The sequence below is a fragment of the Populus euphratica genome, unplaced genomic scaffold (assembly GCF_000495115.2).
Source record: "Populus euphratica unplaced genomic scaffold, PopEup_1.0 scaffold55.1, whole genome shotgun sequence".
In the NCBI taxonomy this organism is placed as follows: Eukaryota; Viridiplantae; Streptophyta; class Magnoliopsida; order Malpighiales; family Salicaceae; genus Populus; species Populus euphratica.
In genome coordinates this window covers 165,667-183,525 of record NW_011499921.1, presented here as the reverse complement: position 1 = coordinate 183,525, position 17,859 = coordinate 165,667, and positions in this window count along the sequence as shown.

Sequence of the window (17,859 nt, the reverse complement as noted above, 5' to 3'; positions counted from 1 at the left end):
GGTAGACACCACCCTTAAAACATCCTTTCAGAGAAAGGTTACCTTTACTTGTGTGTTTTTCTTATTTTTGATTCAAATGCTATTATATTTTGAGCTTATTTGTAAATTTTTAACATATTTAACATCGGTCCCTAAAAATAGGAGACGCGTTAAAAATGACATCAGTCCCTAAAATTAGGAGACTTTGTCTAAAATATCGACGTTTATCCCTAAAAAGGAGAGTTACGTCTAATTTACCAAATAAATAATAATGGACATAATCCATATTTGGTATTTAATTTTTTTGACATCGGTCCTTTTCTATAAATAAAAGAGACGTGTCGAGAAAATTTATTTTATAAAATAAAAATTATTTTGATATCATTCACAAATAGATATATCAATTCTTGAAAATTGGATTTTTGACCTATGAACAGTGATATGATAAAATGAGTGTTAAACCCGCGTTGTTATTTATTTTAGTTTTCTTTTGTTTTTTTTTTTTTTTATGCAAGGATTTACAAGTATTTATATATAAAAATATCAAAAAATACAATAAAATATCATAAAAAATTACCTGAGCACCCCTGTATAGGCAAAAGACTGAAATACCCTCGGATTTATCGAAAATTTACGAAAATGCCACTGGACCCGCGGTTACTGTTCACGCGCGGGTACTGTTCACGCCGAAATTTTCCGGCGAGTTTCCGGCAAAAGATAGTCGATTATGGTAGATCTGAGGACGAGGATTCTGATGGTGGTGGTCTCGTTGTCCGTTGATGGCTGAGGAGGGTGAATCGACAACTTGAAGGTCGATTGGTCGATGTCGGTCGCGGCCTTTTTCCGGACAAATTAGCCGGTGAAAAAGTGTTAAAAGGCCGGGGTTCTGCTCAGGGGGAGGCGATGCACAATTCTGCGGTGGTTGCACGGCTTGAGACGGCCGGAAATGGGAGATCCGTGGAGAGAGAGAGAATCGCCGGCGAGAGGAGAGAGAAGCTCTGGGTTTTGATCTGGTGTGGACGAGTGTATGGTGCACTCCTGCGTCTGAAGGCTGTGAACCGCTGGATCTTGGATGAACAGATCTTGCGGCTGTGATTCGTTTGATCTCCAAGTTGATCGGACGGTCAGGATTGAATGGGCTACGATCTGGTGTGGCGCGGTGTACCGAGTGCTCGGTATACCTGCTGATGTGGCGCAACCAGATCGAAGGGCAGATTGTTTGAGCGGCTGAGATGTATTTGGGTTTTAATCTGGTGTGGTAAAGCCTATTGTATCCTAAGAAATCAAAGGCTCAGATCTAAACACTATTAGATCTAACGGTTGAGATATTTTTGATATTTTTTAATTTATTAAAAAAAATTAATATCTTACTAGGGTGCAGAAAAATATAAGAAAAATGAATAGTAACCCAAATAGTAATACGTGAGAATTGAGAATCAGAATTGAGAATTGAATTTTTTAATCTTTTTTTCTTTCCTCTCTTTGCTGTCGTGAATTCATTGGCTATTTATAGCCAATGAATTCAGACAACAATTCACGGATGAATTGTTAGCAATTCACGGATTCAAACTTTCACCGATTACTATTTGTCTTATTATATATAATAATATTAAATAATAATATAATAATACTAAATAATAATAATAATATTTATTTACAGGGGTAAAAATTAAAAATTCAAATCAGTATTATAAAAAGTTTTTCATCTGCTAAAAATTAATTTTAAATTACAAAAAAACTTTTTTATACGGGTATCAACTCGGTGGACCGGTTTTTTTGACCCAAAAATACCAGTTTTGACAAAAATAGTCCGAAACTCATTTTTTATCGCGGTTGGCATGGTTGGACCCGTATTGACCCGGTGGACTCGGTTTTGACCGAAAATGATAGTTTTGACCCGAAACAGCCCGAAACTCATTTTTCACCCCGGTCGACATGGTGGGACCCGTATTGACCCGATGGACTCGGTTTTAATAGAAAATATCGGTTTTGACCCGAAACGTCCTGAAACTTATTTTTCATCCCGGTCGACATCGTTTAACCCGTATTGACCTGGTGGACTCGGTTTTGACAGAAAATGACGGTTGACTCGAGAAAATATATTTTAAACTCTGTTTTTCTTCTTTTTTTTTATTTATTATATTTTTTTTGTCATGAATAATAAGATAAAATAACATTCCTAAAAAATTTTATTTAATCCAAAATTGGGTTACAACAGTTGCCCCCTCTTTACAATGCTTACGGTGCAAAGACATTAAAAAATCATTTTCTTTTGACTTTGCATAGGAAGTATTGTAAAGAAAAATGCTGGAGATGTTGAAAAACACATATATTTTCAGTTGGTCTAATTCTTATGGGCGACCTACCCAAGTGAAAAACATGAAAATGTTTTCAATCTTGATTTAGTGAAATACATGAAAGTGATTTCAATAATGGTTTGGTGAAATACATGAAAGTGATTTCATTGATGGTTTTCCTGAAATACATGAAAGTGATTTCAGATTGTTTTACATGAAAGTAATTTCATCCTTGATTTTGTGAAATATATGGAAGTGATTTCAACGATGGTTTTCTGAAATACATGAAAGTGATTTCATATTGATTTTGTGAAATACATGAAAGTGATTTCAGATTGATTTTGTGAAATACATGGAAGTGATTTCATCAATGGTTTTGTGAAATACATGAAAGTGATTTCAGATTGATTTTGTGAAATACATGGAAGTGATTTCATCAATGGTTTTGTGAAATACATGAAAGTGATTTCAACAATGGTTTTCTGAAATACATGAAAGTGATTTCAGATTGATTTTATGAAATACATGAAAGTGATTTCATCATTGATTTTCTGAAATACATGAAAGTGATTTCAGATTGATTTTATGAAATACATGAAAGTGATTTCATCATTGATTTTCTGAAATACATGAAAGTGATTTCAGATTGATTTTATGAAATACATGAAAGTGCTTTCATCATTGATTTTCTGAAATACATGAAAGTGATTTCAGATTGATTTTGTGAAATACATGGAAGTGATTTCATCAATGGTTGTGTGAAATACATGAAAGTGATTTCAATAATGGTTTTCTGAAATACATAAAAGTGATTTCAGATTGATTTTATGAAATACATGAAAGTAATTTCACTATGATTTTCAAAGTTAATGAAAACTTCTAAAGGAAATCATATTTGTATGACTCAGATCCGATTTGTAAAAATTGATCTCAAAGATGATGAAAGCTTCTCACGAAAGTCTTATATCTACGGTTGAGATCTGATTTGTGAATCAATCTTAGAGATGATGAAAGCTTCTCACGAAAGTCTTATATCTACGGCTGAGATCTGATTTGTAAATCGATCTTAGAGATGATGAAAGCTTCTCACGAAAGTCTTATATCTACGGCTGAGATCTGATTTGCAATCTATTTCAGAGATAATGAAAGCTTCTCATGAAAGTCTTATATCTACGGTTGAGATCTGATTTGTAAATCGATCTTAGAGATGATGAAAGCTTCTCACGAAAGTCTTATATCTACGGTTGAGATCTGATTTGTAAATCGATCTTAGAGATGATGAAAGCTTCTCACGAAAGTCTTATATCTACGGCTGAGATCTGATTTGCAATCAATTTCAGAGATAATGAAAGCTTCTCATGAAAGTCTTACGTCTATGGTTGAGATTTGATCATCTGTTCAGAGTAATAGTAAGAGTAGAATCCTTATAAATTACGCAGTTTTTGGTGACAAACATCATCAACTTCTTGTATTTCAAGCCTTTCAAAGTTCCCAACTCTTGAAGCTTTAATCATGTCTTCCTCTTCTTCCAATGTTAACCCAAATCTTGCTCCTGCAGTAGAGCCTATAGTTTGGCGTACTACTTTTGAAGTGAATGGTCGTTCAGTTACAATAGAAGATACTGTAATAGACAATGAAGATACTGCTATAGCCGTGGCTAGAGACATGGTCCTTCCCCGTGATGAAACCATGCTGACAGCTAGGAGCGATATTGAAGCAGTGAATCAGTCACTTGCTCTCAGTATCAGAGCTACTTCATCTCTGGTGAACGTTGCAGAGCGTCTTCATGCTAGAAGACTTGAGCTGAATACTCAGGTTCTTGATCTCCATCATCTGATTGAGAACTTATGGAATAGACTCCGTGATGAAAGACGTCAGAGAAACGACTTGGAGAGGAGGAACCAAGAGCTGAATACACGTGTCGACTTTTGGAAGGACTATGTTAACACACGACACCTCGAGTTTGAGGAAGAGATGGAGAATATGCGTAAACAATTCGAAGAACTTCGAGGCCTGATTAATGATCAAGATGACAATATCCCTGATCGTCCTCGCACTGTTTAATATTTGTACTTTTAAACCTTTTGTCATGAATAAAAAATCCATCTTTCTTGTCTTCATTTATGAATTTTGCTTTCATGAAATTGCCATATTTGATGTGATTAGAATAACTTTATTTTGTCTGAATCTCGTTGGATCCCGTTGGGAATTTTGTTTCAAGAAATATCTACAAGACAAATATGCAATGTTTGTGAAGTTAGATGATATGAGATGCATCTTACCTTTTTGAAATATAGATCCCCCATTCATCTTGTTTGGCAATCTTGAATGTTAGCAAGCTCTTTTGATTCACGCGTCTTTCAAATCTACTCAAGCTGACCCATGCTGTTGAGTTCTCCAAGATAAACGTTATTTGAGTTTCTCAATAGTCACTGCCTCTTTATCCATTGGATACTTCATTGTGAGCATTAGCTTCTCTCTGGTCTGGCATCATGTTGTTGGTAACATTTCCGTTGTTGAGGATTTTTAACCAATTCATATGGTCAATACATGAGGATAATCCCACTCATTTTTCATGTGTATCTCCCACCAGGGAAGCAAATTTCTTTGTACCATTAGGAATCTGGTGATTGCTTCTCTGTCTCTAGAAGATTTCTTGTGATTGCTTCTCTACCCTTAGAAGAAGTAACTGTCTCTTTTCATTTCCTTATTTGCTCTTGTTGTCGTTAGAATCTCTGATTTTCTAACACTGCCTCTTGGTGTCTCATATATCTGTCTTCTTCACATAGAAAACCATTTTTTTTCAAAAATGATTTTTCAAAAGATCTCTTTTGTTTTTGAAAACTGAAACTCTCAATGTTTGTTTATAACAATGTTCAAGCAACTCTAAGGATTTGTAGTAAATCTCTCAATAAAAGTAATCTCAAATAAAGGTAAGTGATAAGATGACCTTCTGCTTTGGTTTTCAATGTGTTCAAGCAATCTTGAATGTATTTTGAGGGAAAAGGAACAATTGCCCTTTATTTTTAGAAGCAGTCCTTTTATCAGCATGAATAATAATGAGTAATTATTTGCTATATCATGACTCTTTATGAAAAAGTCTCTTATATTCTGGGAACGCTGTTTATTAATTCAGGTTGCTTCCTTGATTAGAAAGGACTTTAAAGGCATGTAATGTATTTATGGCTCAAAGCTGTAAAAGAAAGAGGATTTCATAAGCTCAAAGAAAGTGTTTAAGGGTTTGAAAACTATAGATCACTGTTATCTTATCTTCATCTTTTCTTTTGCTATCTTGACAACAAAATGATACTAAATATTCCAAATTAGGAATTTTTTTTCTATTTGTTAGGAATTCTCTCAATTATTTGGAATTTTTTTATTTGAATTCCTTGTTGTCAGACTTCATAAGCTCAAATGTCTTCAAGATGATTTCCATGATCATTTCTTTCATTTTGCCCCCAGTGTAGGGTGTGATCTTAGTTAAGGTTCTTATGAAAAAACTTTAAATAGACTTGGCTCAAATTGGGACTGCAAAGGATAATTTTAAAAGAAAGTGAAAGGAATATCAAAGATGGCCTTTCTTCATTTCAAGTAGGATCGGTTAAAACCAATAAACTTTGTCCACATCCAGCGTAATGTTTTGGATTTATAAGATACCATATTTTGCGAGTCCATGTCAAGCTAATGTACTACCAACCATTATTCATGCTGATAAAATGTAAGTCCAGGACAGAATTTAAGTGATAGTTGTTCCAATTGCGTGTTTTTGACTTGTATGGTCATTTCTTTTAAGAGAATTGCTTTGAACATTATCCTAAACAAATCATTGATTTATTTCATTGAAATCATAAACAAAATCAATTCTTTTAAAACCTCATTTAAGAAGAATGGGTTCTCTTGTAAAAAAAAACATTTGAAAGATCAGATTGTTGAGCCATTGAGATCATGCATGGGCTTTTTGGTGAGGTATATGCAAAGAGAATTTCCTGGCCAAAACTTCATTTCATTTGATTTTGATTGGATGAAATACATCATACATAATACTTTTTCACAGAATCAGAGTTCACGGGCCTAGGTAAATCATCTCCATCCATCCTAGTTAACAACATAGCCCCTCCGGAGAAAGCTTTCTTCACTACATAGGGGCCTTCATAGTTTGGTGCCCACTTGCTTCGGTCTTCACTTGGTAGTGGTAAGATTTTTTTGAGTACAAGATCCCCTTCTTTGAATTCTCTTGGTCGGACTTTCCAGTCATATGCTTTGGCCATCCTTCTTTGGTATAGCTGGTGATGACAAATTGCAGCCAACCTCTTCTCACTTATCATGTTTAGCTGCTCATATCTCACTTTAACCCATTCAGCTTCTTCTAGTTCAGATTCTATTAGTACTCTCAAAGATGGAATTTCTACTTCCAAAGGCATCACCGCCTCCATCCCAAATACTAGTGAATAAGGTGTGGCTCCAGTAGACGTTCTGACTGCTGTGCGATATGCATGTAGAGCAAATGGAAGCATCTCATGCCAATCCTTGTAATTGACTACCATCTTCTGGATAATCTTCTTGATATTCTTGTTAGCAGCTTCGACAGCACCATTCATCTTTGGTCTGTAGGGAGATGAGTTTGAATGTTTAATTTTCCACTTCATACACAATTCTGTGATCATTTTTCCATTAAAATTATGGGCATTATCGGTTACTATCTTCTCAGGTGAACCATATCGACAGATCAAATCTTTCCCAATAAAACTCTTGACCACCTTTTGAGTTACATGGGCATAAGAGCTGGCCTCCACCCACTTTGTGAAGTAATCAATGGCTACTAAGTTAAATTGATGCTTATTGCTGGCTTTTGGGTTGATTGGCCCAATCACATCTATTCCCCACATTGCAAATGGCCATGGTGATGTCATATTAAATAGAGGAGCTGGAGGTGCATTTATCTTATCACTATACACTTGACATTTATGACATTTCCTGACATAATCGATGCAATCTTTCTCCATGGTCATCCAGAAATACCCCGATCGTTGTAATTGTCTAGCCATCATATGCCCACTTGCATGAGTTGCACAAATTCCTTCATGAATTTCTTGCAATGCTACCTTAGCTTCGATTTCATCTAGACATCTCAGTAAAGTCCCATTGAATGACCTTTTGTATAGAATTTCTCCATCCAGGTAAAATTCCAGAGCTAACCTTCTCAAGGTCTTCATATCTGCTTTGGATGCCCCCAAGGGATACTCTTGATATTGGATAAACTGCTTGATGTCATAAAACCATGGGTTCCCATCTATTTCTCCTTCAACTGAACAACAATGAGCTGGAAAATTTCTAATTTCAATGCAGATTGGTTGTACTCTTACTCCGTAATCAGTTTTGGCCATAGAAGCTAAAGTTGCCAAAGCATCAGCAAACTGGTTTTTGTCTCTTCCCATGTGGGAAAAATCTATCTCATCAAAGCCCTCAGTCAGTTTCGAGAGATATTGTTGATATGGTATCAATTTTTCCTCCTTGGTCTGCCATTCGCCTTTCACCTGACAGATTATTAACATTGAATCCCCATAGACATCAAGCTTCTTTATTTTCATCTCCAAAGCAGCTTCTAATCCAAGGATACAAGCCTCATATTCAGCAGTATTGTTAGTGCATTCAAATTGTAGTTTGACTGAGACGGGATATTGCTTCTTGTCAGGTGAGATTATCACAACGCCTGCTCCATTACTAGAAACATTCACTGCCCCATCAAAATACATGATCCAACAATCATTCTTTTCTTTGTCCTCTTCTACTATCAACACATCCTCATCCGGGAAGTCAAATTTCAAAGGCTCATAGTCATTGATAGCATTATCTGCTAGATGATCAGCAATTACACTTCCTTTTACAGATTTTCTTGTCTTGTATACAATGTCATACTCAGCCAACATCACTTGCCATCTTGCTATTCGGCTTGACAAGTAGGGTTTCTCAAAGATGTATTTAAGAGGATCCATTTTTGAGATCAACCAGGTGGTATAATACAACATATATTGTCGAAGACGCTTCGTACTCCATACAAGAGCACAACATAGCTTCTCAGTCACAGTATATCTGGATTCACAATCTGTAAACTTCTTACTTAGATAATAGATAGCTTGCTCCTTTCTTCCAGACTCATCATGTTGTCCCAACACACAGCCCATTGCTACCTCAGTTACTATCAAATACAAGATCAAAGGTCTTCCAGGCACAGGGGGCACGAGTAAAGGTGGATTCTGTAAGTATTGCTTTATTTTATCAAAAGCCTCTTGACAATCTTTGTCCTATATACCAGGGTTCTTTTTCCGAAGTAATCGAAAAATTGGCTCACATGTTGTTGTTAACTGAGATATGAATCGAGCAATGTAATTCAAACGTCCTAAGAAACCTCTTACTTCTTTCTCGGTCTTAGGAACCGTCATAGCCTGAATTGCTTTCACTTTATCAGGATCGACCTCTATTCCTTTATTGCTTATCACAAATCCTAGCAACTTTCCAGACTTTACCCCAAACGAGCATTTTGAAGGATTCAGCTTCAACTGATACTTTCTTAGTCTTTCAAATAATTTTCTTAGAACCTGAACATGATCTTCTTCATTCTTAGACTTGGCAATCATATCATCCACATACACTTCAATCTCTTTATGCATCATATCATGGAAAAGTGTCACCATTGCCCTTTGATACGTGGCTCCAGCATTCTTCAACCCGAATGGCATCACTTTGTAGCAGAATGTTCCCCATGGTGTGACAAAAGTGGTCTTCTCTTTATCCTCTTCAGCCATTTTAATCTGGTTATAACCGGAAAATCCATCCATAAAGGAGTAAGTTGAACTCCTAGCAGCATTGTCTACCAAGACATCTATGTGAGGCAAAGGAAAATCATCCTTCGGACTGGCTTTGTTTAGATCCCTGAAATCTACACATACTCTGATTTTGTTATCTTTTTTTTGGTACCACCACTATATTAGATACCCATTGAGGGTATTTAATAACTTCTAGAAAACCGGCATCCCACTGCTTCTCTATCTCTGCCTTGACTTTGAGCACAATATCTGGACGAGTTCTTCTTAATTTCTGCTTAACAGGTTTACATCCTTCTATCAAAGGTAATCTGTGTACTACAATATCAATGTCTAAACCAGGCATATCTGTATAAGACCAGGCAAACACATCGATATACTCTTGTAGTAATGAGGTTAAACTGCATCTTTCTTCTATAGTGATCAGAGTTCCAATCTTTAACTCTCTTTTATCTTGCTCGGTGCCTACATTTATCACCTCTAGTTCTTCCTTCGCAGGTTTCCAAGCATGCTCTGACTGTTCTACCCGTCTAACAAACTCTTCATCCCATTCCTCTTCATCCATTGCAATCTCATCCTTATCAAAGTTTGGCCATTCATTTTCAATGCAATGTGTTTGTGGATTTATGGAGGATTCACTTTCAGAATTCCTGAAAGCGGAAGGTGTTTTTTAGTGTGAATGCATATCTTGTAGCCGAACAAAATAAAAGGAATTCAACAAATACTGATGAAAATGCTTGATCTCAATATTATTTTAAAAGTTGGCTCAACAATTATGAAAAGACTTTAGGTTGTCATCTTGAACCAAGATTTCCAACTAGGTATAAAAACACAAAGCAAACTACAATGCAAAGCACATAAAAGCAAATATAAGTAGACACTTAATCATTACTTCTTGAAAACAATTGGGGCTTCTTCAATCTCCCAATTCTGGAATACTTCTTCAACTGAAAGCTTTTGCACAAAGGCATTGGTTGGAGCTTCTTCTAAAGCATGGACAGTTAACTGTGGTAACAATTCATCTTCTTTTATTGTTCTTGGCTCATCATCACAGTTCCAGCCTTTCTCTTTACCTTCCTCTACATTGTTGATATCCATGATAGCAGGTTCTTGTCCCAAGACTTCCATCATGTTCACCCCTCCACTACTTGTAGCATGATTGGGTAAAGGGTTGGAATTCACATTTGGTGCATCTTCAAAAGTTATCCATCCAGCTTTTATCAATTGCAGAAGCTTGTTTTTGAATGCATTGCAGCTTTCAATGTTATGCCCAGCAATGCCAGCATGATACTCACATGTCATATCAGGCTTATACCAATTTGGGTATGGAGGTTGTAGTGGGGTTAAGGGAACAGGGGCCACTTGCCCAATACTCAACAACTTCGAATACATTTCTCCCAAGGGAAGTGGTAATGGTGGCAACTGTTCTTGGGGTCTTTGAAAATTCCTTCTTGGAGGATTAACAATCTGGTTACTTTGTTGGTTATTTGGTTGACTTTGTTGGTTGGTAGGGCAAGGGTTAGGGAAGTTTACATTTGCAACTTGTTGGGTAGGTATTTGGAAGTTATAGTGATGGTAATTTTTCTTATTACCCTTGTACCCTCCTTCCATATTATTCACCTCAGACTCCTTCTTTTTCCCGATAAAGCCTTTCTTCTCAGTAGGCTCTAACATTCTCCCCATTCTTATTGCTTGTTCTATCCTCTCAGCAATAGTAACAGCATCATAAAAGTGCTGAACTGAACTACCCACTAGGTGTTCAAAGTAGGGAGATTTAAAAGTGTTGGTAAACAGAGTGACCATTTCTTTTTCTAACAAAAAGGGTTGCACATGGGATGCTTTTTCACGCCATCTCAAAGCATATTCTCTTACAGTCTCTTTGTTGCCCTTCTCCATGATTAACAAGCTTGACCTGTCCGGGGCTACCTCCATGTTGAATTCGTATTGCTCCACAAAAGCTTTGACCAAATCTTTCCACTTTCTGATCTTAGTATTATCTAGTCTTGTATACCAACTTAGTGCTGATCCAGAAAGACTGTCTTGAAAGAAATGGATAAGAAGTTTCTCATCATTCACCACTTCTGCCATCTTATTACAATAAGATTTAAGATGAGTGACTGGGCATTCAGTTCCCGTATATTTGATAAATTCTGGTACCCTAAATTCTTTAGGTACAGCTACATTTGGGACTAAACACATCTCTGCAGCATGAACAGGATCATATAAGTCTGCCCCTTCGACTGCTCTCAATCTTTCTTCTAGAGCGATCAATTTGTCATAATCAACAGGTTTAGAGTATCTCATCCTATGTGAGTCATCAGCTGTCAAGTTTATGATCGGCACTTGTGCTGGTGGAACATTGGCAGTGAACTGCTGTTCAGATGAAGAAGGATTTGCTCCTAGATTTTGAGAAGTGAACACGAAAGGAGCTACTGGCGTAGATGCAGATGGAGTTGCCACTGCTGGCTGAGTAGAGGTATCCTCTCCAGACTTGGATGCCAGGGCCTGCTCGAGTAGACTTGTAAGTCTTGCGATATCATTTTTCATGCTCTCCAACTCCCTTTGATAGTGAGCCTCTAGATGTGCTCTTTCTTCGTTCTCCATTACCTTTCTTCGAAGTCGAGTGTAATGAATTTTATGGTCTTTTGGGGGACCTATATTTCAGCCTGAATGAATGCAATAAAAATGAATGAAATGTGCAAATGGATGCAAAATGCCATATGGATGATGCATGCTTGTTATTTGTTTCAGGCTTTCTTTTAACTTATGATGAGGAATAGACCAGATCAGATTCTCTTAAGAATAGTTCTCACTGAGGACTCCAAACCTACAGGAACTTGAACTGATTGAGGGAAGAAATTTGTTGCCTTAATTTTGATCTGGTCAAAAATTCCTCAATAAATTTGGTTTTTTTTTTCATCTCACACTTCCTATAAGGATCGGTGGAGATATAATGAGAATATGGAATGCATATGAAAATGTATGTTAATGCATTGACATTTATTTGTGTCTTATATCCTACTTGATAGGATTTAACTCATAAGGTTTGGCTTAGTTTATTCTATCCTTAAAGAAATTATTTGGTTCTTAGATTGCCCGAATTACTTGTGAAGTAATCGGCCTCTTAACCTTATGCAACATGAGTATGGGAGAAAATTCCACAATACCCGTTACATAGGGTGAGTTACAATCCAAGCGAAAGTCCAAATGAGCATCAGTGGACATAAGTCACACTTGCCACTTGAATCTTTCTTTTCTAATCTTAAAAAGGATGAAGCTCGGGTCCAGAGCTTTTATGGGTTCATCGTGAAGTGCGTGAATACACAAATAAATATCATGCATGCATGTGACAATATGAAAAATTGAAAAGAATTACAGTAATAAATAATGTAAATAAAATAAATGCCAAAAATAAATAGCATATAAGAAAAATCATATGAAAAGCAAACACAAGCAGTTGGTTCAACCCTAATTCCCCAGCGGAGTCGCCATTCTGTCGCTACACGACATCGGGCGACGGCTCCACTCCTTTTTTTTTAAATAAAAGGAATTTAGTTTTTTATTTGATTGGGGAGAAATAAAGATTTTATTTGGAGTCGCCATCTAGTAATTTGAGGGAACTAGAAATCCAAAATTAGACACTGGTCCCAGAGATTCGGATACTGGGTTAGTTATGATTAAGGGAAGGTAGACATCATCCTTAAAACATCCTTTCAGAGAAAGGTTACCTTTACTTGTGTGCTTTTCTTATTTTGATTCAAATGCTATTATATTTTGAGCTTATTTGTAAATTTTTAACATATTTAACGTCGGTCCCTAAAAATAGGAGACGCGTTAAAAATGACATCAGTCCCTAAAATTAGGAGACTTTGTCTAAAATGTCGACGTTTATCCCTAAAAAGGAGAGTTACGTCTGATTTATCAAAATAAATAATAATGGACATAATCCATATTTGGTATTTAAATTTTTGACATCGGTCCTTTTCTATAAATAAAAGAGACGTGTCGACAAAATTTATTTTATAAAATAAAAATTATTTTGATATCATTCCCAAATAGATATATCAATTCTTGAAAATTGGGTTTTTGACCCATGAACAGTGATATGATAAAATGGGTGTTAAACCCGCGTTGTTATTTATTTTGGTTTTCTTTTGTTTTTTTTTTTTATGCAAGAATTTACAAGTATTTATATATAAAAATATCAAAAAAATACAATAAAATATCATAAAAAATTACCTGAGCACCCCTGCATAGGCAAAAGACTGAAATACCCTCGGATTTATCAAAAATTTATGAAAATGCCACTGAACCCGCTGTTACTGTTCACGCGCGGTTACTGTTCACGGGCGAAATTTTCCGGCGAGTTTCCGGCAAAAGATAGTCGATTCTGGTAGATCTGAGGACAAGGATTATGATGGTGGTGGTCTCGTTGTCCGTTGATGGCTTAGGAGGGAGAATCGACGACTTGAAGGTCGATTGGTCGATGTCGGTCGCGGCCTTTTTCCGGCCACATTAGCCGGTGAAAAAGTGTGAAACGGCCGGGGTTTTGCTCAGGGAGAGGCGATGCACAATTCTGTGGTGGTTTCACGGCTTGAGACGGCCGGAAATGGGAGATCCGTGGAGAGAGAGAGAATCGCCGGCGAGAGCAGAGAGAAGCTCTGGGTTTTGATCTGGTGTGGACGAGTGTATGGTGCACTCCTGCGTCTGAAGGCTGTGAACCGCTGGATCTTGGATGAACAGATCGTGCGGCTGTGATTCGTTTGATCTCCAAGTTGATCGGACGGTCAGGATTGAATGGGCTACGATCCGGTGTGGTGCGGTGTACCGAGTGCTCGGTATACCGGATGACGTGGCGCAACCAGATCGAAGGGCAGATTATTTGAGCGGCTGAGATTGATTTGGAGTTTAATCTGGTGTGGTAAAGCCTATTGTATCCTAAGAAATCAAAGGCTCAGATCTAAACACTATTAGTTCTAACGGTTGAGATATTTTTGATATTTTTTATTTATTAAAAAAAAAATTAATATCTCAGAAAAATATAAGAAAAATGAATAGTACTCAAACAGTAACCCAAATAGTAATACGTGAATTTGAGAATTGAGAATGCAGAATCAATTTTTTAATCTTTTTTCCCCCTTGCCCCCTTGCTGTCTTGAATTCATTGGCTATTTATAGCCAATGAATTCAGACAACAATTCACGGATGAATTGTTAGCAATTCACGGATTGTTAAAATTTTCAAACTTCCACCGATTACTATTTGTCTTATTATATATAATAATATTAAATAATAATAATAATATTTATTTACAGGGGTAAAAATTAAAAATTCAAATCAGTATTATAAAAAGTTTTTCATCCGCTAAAAATTAATTTTAAATTACAAAAAAAAACTTTTTTATACGGGTATCAACTCGGTGGACCGGGTTTTTTGACCCAAAAATACCAGTTTTGACAAAAATAGTCCGAAACTCATTTTTTATCGCGGTTGGCATGGTGGGACCCGTATTGACCCGGTGGACTCGGTTTTGACCGAAAACGATAGTTTTGACCCGAAACAGCCCGAAACTCATTTTTTATCGCGGTTGGCATGGTGGGACCCGTATTGACCCGGTGGACTCGGTTTTGACCGAAAACGATAGTTTTGACCCGAAACAGCCCGAAACTCATTTTTCACCCCGGTCGACATGGTGGGACCCGTATTGACCCGGTGGACTCGGTTTTGACCGAAAATGACGGTTTTGACCCGAAACAGCTCGAAACTCATTTTTCACCCCGGTCAACATGGTGGGACCCGTATTGACCCGGTGGACTCGGTTTTGACAGAAAATGACGGTTGACTCGAGAAAATATATTTTAAACTCTTTTTTTTCTTTTTTTATTTATTATATTTTTTTTTGTCATGAATAATAAGATAAAATAACATTCCTAAAAAATTTTAGTGAATCCAAAATTGGGTTACAACAGAGAGAAAGGAAGAGCATGATCTTGATCTGGAAACCAAGATGCCTAAATGCATGGCAAATGCCTCCTTTTATAGGCTAAAATTGGGAACTATTGATTTGATGACTAATTGATAAGTGGGTGGCCAACTTTTGACTTGGTGACAATCCTTATCCTCTCTTGTCTTCCCAAAACGTCATTGATAACGTCCAAACGGGAGCCAGTTGCAAACATGAAAGTTGTAGGCAATTATCTCCGCTTTCTTGTGTAAAAACTTCAGCTCATTTGGACTTCTAGAACTCCAGATATGGCCAAAATACCGAACAGTGCTCGGGCTGGAAGGCAGATTCGGGCTTCTTTGTTGTTGCTACAATTTGGACTTGATAATGGCCTTTTTAGATCTTGGGATCCATATGAAAGTTGTAGGCCTATGTCTTACCTTTCCATCCATATAAATTGGACCTAAATCTGAGATCTGTAGCTCCAGATATAACCCAATTACCGAACAGTGTTCCGGTTTGGATTGCACCGACATCTCTTCTCTAAGTTTGACCATCTCTTTATCCATGCAATTTAAGTTCTTCAAGTCATCAATCAATCCTTTCATTTATGTGATAGACCTGCATTAAAAATAGACATTTACCACAAATTATAGGTATCTTATATTATTAGGTACATTATTATAAAACATATTTTAGTTAAGGAGTTATTGATACTTCAAGTGCAAAATGATGATATAAAACCATGATAAAAATGCACTTTTAAGTACTAATCAACAGTCAAAAGGAGATTGAATGTGAAAGAAAGATCTTTTCTAACTGAACATGCTAGTGCTATCATCCAGTTTAAGACCCCTCCCAAATACAAAGATCCTGGTTGTCCTACCATTTCATGCATCATTGGAAGTCATAAGATAGATCAAGCTTTGTTGGATTTAGGAGCAAATGTGAATTTAATACCCTACACTGTTTACGAACAATTAGGTTTAGGAGAAATCAAGCCTACTCGAATCACCCTTCAATTAGCTGATAGGTCAATCAAGATTCCTAGGGGTATCGTTGAGGATGTGTTGGTCCAAGTAGATAAATTCTACTTTCCTGTTGATTTTGTAGTGTTAGACACCGCACCAATTCAAAGTTCTAATGCCCCCATCCCAGTCATCTTAGGGAGACCTTTCCTAGCTACATCCAATGCCTTAATTAACTGTAGGAATGGGGTGATGAAATTGTCTTTTGGGAATATGACTGTGGAGATGAACATATTCAATGTCTCTAAACAAATCAGGGAACATGAGGACATTAGAGAGGTAGATTTCATCCAAACAGTTTGTCAAGAACACTTTGAGAGAGTGTGGATCAAGGATCCATTGGAGAGAACTTTAATTCATGATGAAAGATTTCGTTCTTTGGAATGTGTTGATGAGGAAGTAAGAGAACTCGAGACTTATCTAGAAAGTTGAGCCTTTGATTTCACCCCAAGTGAAAGTTGAGGAATCTCTTGTCCAGCCTGATAAACTAGAAAGGAAGCCTTTACCGAGTGATCTTAAATATGCATTTCTAGGGGAAGATGAATCATATCCTATTGTGATCTCATCAAAACTTAGCATAGAGCAAGAACACAAACTTTTGAGAGTGGTGAGAAAACACAAGAAAGCAATTGGGTGGAAAATTACTGACTTGAAAGGAATTAGCCCTCTTTTATGTACACATAGAATCTATCTTGAAGAAGAGGCTAAATCTGTGAGGCAAATGCAAAGACGATTTAACCCAAACATGAAGGAAGTAGTGAGAGGTGAAGTGCTTAAGCTACTTGATGCAGGTATCATTTACCCTATTGCAAACTCAAAATGGGTTAGTCCAACCCAAGTTGTCCCAAAAAAATCTGGAGTCACGGTAGTGAAGAATGAAAATAATGAGCTGGTATCAACTAGAATCCAAACTGGATGGCGTATGTGCATTGATTATCGTAAATTGAACATGGTGACTAGGAAGGACCATTTTCCGCTTCCATTTTTAGACCAAGTGCTTGAAAGAGTAGCTGGAAGAGCTTTCTATTGTTTTCTTGATGGATACTCAGGTTACAACCAAATTGAGATTTCTTTAGAAGACCAAGAAAAAACCACTTTCACTTGTCCTTTTGGTACCTATGCTTATAGAAGAATGCCTTTTGGTTTGTGTAATGCACCAACCATTTTTCAAAGGTGTATGATGAGTATCTTTAGTGACATGGTGGAAAAGTTTTTGGAAGTTTTCATGGATGATTTTTCAGTTTATGGGGATTCTTATGAGTTGTGTCTAATGAATCTAGAAAAAGTTCTTGAAAGGTGTGAAGAGAGCAATCTTGTACTCAATTGGGAGAAGTGTCATTTTATGGTGACACATGGCATTGTTTTAGGTCACATTGTCTCTTCAAAAGGGATAGAGGTAGATAAGTCAAAAGTGGAAGTCATTCAAAAATTAACTACCCCTAAGACTGTGAAAGATGTGAGATATTTTTTAGGACATGCTGGTTTTTATCGAAGATTCATTCATTCTTTTAGTACCATTGCCAAACCATTGTGTAACTTGTTGTCACAAGATGTCCCATTTGATTGGACATCAAAATGTCAAGAAGCTTTTGAAAAGCTTAAAGGGTTGTTGACAACTGCACCAATCATGCAAGCTCCTGATTGATCTTTACCATTTGAACTGATGTGTGATGCTAGTGATTTTGCGGTTGGGGCTGTTTTAGGGCAAAGAAAAGACAAGAAACCTCATGTCATATATTATGCTAGCAAGACTTTGAATGATGCTCAATTGAATTACACTACAACTGAAA